Here is a 2,828-nt window from a genome sequence, read left to right as displayed (position 1 = left end):
CTTTTCAGCTATCCAGGTTTTCTAGGTAGGTCAACTTGTCAGATATTCAGGTTTGGCAGGTAGGTCAACTTTTCAGATATCCAGGTTTGGTAGACAGGTCAACTTGTCAGATATCCAGGTTTGGCAGGCAGGTCAACTTGTCAGATATCCAGGTCGATAGGTCAACTTGTCAGATATCCAGGTTTGGCAGGTAGGTCAACTTGTCAGATATCCAGGTTTGGCAGGTAGGTCAACTTGTCAGATATCCTAGGTTTGGTAGACAGGGAAACTTGTCAGATATCCAGGTTTGGCAGGCAGGTCAACTTGTCAGATATCCAGGTTTGGCAGGTAGGTCAACTTGTCAGATATCCAGGTTTGACAGGTAGGTCAACTTGTCAAATATCCAGGTTTGGCAGGAAGGTCAACTTGTCAGATATCCAGATTTGGCAGGTAGGTCAACTTGTCAGATATCCAGGTTTGGCAGGTAGGTCAACTTGTCAGATATCCAGGTTTGCCAGGTAGGTCAGCTTGTCAGATATCCAGGTTTGGAAGGCAGGTCAACTTGTCAGATATCCTAAGTTTGGCAGGTAGGTCAACTTGTGAGATATTCAGGTTTGGCAGGTAGTTCAACTTGTCAGATATCCTAGGTTTGGTAAGTAGGTCAACTTTTCAGCTATCCAGGTTTTCTAGGTAGGTCAACTTGTCAGATATCAAGGTTTGGTAGGCAGGGAAACTTGTCAGATATCCAGGTTTTCCAGGTAGGTCAACTTGTCAGATATCCAGGTTTGGTAGACAGGTCAACTTGTCAGATATCCAGGTTTGGCAGGAAGGTCAACTTGTCAGATATCCAGGTTTGGCAGGTAGGTCAACTTGTCAGATATCCAGGTTTGCAAGACAGGTCAACTTGTCAGATATCCAGGTTTGGCAGGTAGGTCAACTTGTCAGATATTCAGGTTTGGCAGGTAGGTCAACTTGTCAGATATCCTAGGTTTGGCAGGTAGGTCAACTTGTCAGATATTCAGGTTTGGCAGGTAGGTCAACTTGTCAGATATCCTAGGTTTGGCAAGCAGGTCAACTTGTCAGATATCTAGGTTTGGCAGGTAGTTATCTGAAATTTCTGGGAACAAAATATTTATTATTTCAAAGTGCCGTTAGTAGTTAGAAATTTTAAAGTTTCTACTAACAATTTATCAAAAAACATTGAACAGCAAACATTAAAATTGCCTCTTTACTGTGCAGCATTTAAAAAACTGTTTTTTCTAACGATAGCTTTAGATCACAAAGTTTAAAAGTAACATTGCGACGTACCTTTCATTTTTGAAATAATGTTTGAATATGATCTAAATCAAATTTTAAAAGTTTAATAAATTAAAAAATCTTGACTCTGCAAATTCGTTTACTTAATCTTCATACAATATCTAAATAATTACAATATACATTTTATAACTTTATTTAATAGTATTTAGATACACTTACAATAAAAAAGCGATTTAATTATTTTGTTTTTTTAGTGTTAGAGGTCTCTTCAGCCGACGTTCAATAAAGGTAAAAAAAATTTGTTTGTTTTATAAAATTTTATATTTTTATTTTGTTATTTGATAATTCTTTATTATTTGTTAACATGCAAAATGTCTCAGCCATATATAAAATTTTAAGAACATAAAAACAAATTAATTAGAATAAATTATTTTAATAAATGGATATTAATTATTAGACAGGGGAAGAAATAACAGTTGATTACGGGTATAAATTATATAGCGAGGTAATGTCTTTTTAGATAAATAAAATTTGACTTTCATTGCCATAATTGAGGTCTGGAAAAATCGTAGAAATTTACCCATTTTAGAGACAGATTCTTTTCTTTCAATCCTAATGGGACTAAAAAGTCCATATAAATGCGTTTTTTGTCACCTTTAAAAAAGTAAAAAAATTTTAGTCTTTGTCAAAAACTCTAATTTTCTAATCTCTAAATCTATGCAACATGATGACATAGACCTTAGATAACTATGTATTTTGTTAGATCAAATTTTTTTCAGGACACGCCTTCCTGGTATAAAGAACTTTATAAACAAACCTTTTTGTAAAAAAAATAAAAGAAAGAAGAAAAAAAAATCATTATTATATCTTCTTTTTCAATTTTAATCCGATAGTTTTGCATAAACTCCAAGGGCGTATACAGAAATAAATCTAGGGGGGGGCAAGATTTGCGCGAAGCGAAAAAATTTTTTTTGCCCCCCCCTAGGAGCTCCTAGGGGGGGGCAAAATTCGAACTGTAAATTCATAACACTTGGCTTCTTGGATATCAGGCATAAGTATAAGATATTTAAAAGGCACACATACAGTCCAAATAATAACCTTCTAAGCACTACTTTATCTCTCCTTCAAACAAAACTAGCAGAAAAAAACATTGTTTCTAAAAAATCGACATTTTTCCCCCCTGTATACGCCCTTGATAAACTCTTTTTTATAGCAAAACAGAAAATGATTCAAATTTTGGCAAACATTTGGTTTTGTAAAAGAATATTTATTAAAGAGCATTTTCATGTTTATGAAACCAAATTTAAGAAAATTCTAAATTTTTCCAAACATTTAAGAAACATCACTGAAATTTATTAATTAATTTCCCAAACATTTGAGAAACATCACTGAAGCTAATTTTTCCAAACATTTGAGAAACATCACTGAAATTAATTAATTAATTTTTCAAACATTTGAGAAACATCACTGAAATTAATTTTTCCAAACATTTGAGAAAAATCACTGAAATTAATTAATTAATTTTCCAAACATTTAAGAAACATCACTGAAATTAATTAATTAATTTTCCAAACATTTGAGAAACATCACTG

At 33.2% G+C, this 2,828-nt stretch overlaps 1 long non-coding RNA gene across 1 annotated transcript; it reads left to right on the top strand.

Moving 5' to 3' along the window:
• Positions 1–960: 960 nt before the first annotated feature.
• LOC111716892 (uncharacterized) lies at positions 961–2,204 on the top strand. Its single transcript, XR_002768624.1, has 4 exons — positions 961–976; positions 1,491–1,524; positions 1,694–1,741; positions 2,016–2,204. It is a non-coding gene; the product is annotated as an uncharacterized LOC111716892 (long non-coding RNA).
• The last annotated feature ends 624 nt before the right edge of the window (positions 2,205–2,828 follow it).

This window comes from Eurytemora carolleeae, unplaced genomic scaffold (assembly GCF_000591075.1).
Source record: "Eurytemora carolleeae unplaced genomic scaffold, Eaff_2.0 scaffold1507, whole genome shotgun sequence".
Taxonomy (NCBI): Eukaryota; Metazoa; Arthropoda; class Copepoda; order Calanoida; family Temoridae; genus Eurytemora; species Eurytemora carolleeae.
Note: the sequence above shows the minus strand (reverse complement) of the source record. Positions and strands in the feature narration are given on the sequence as shown.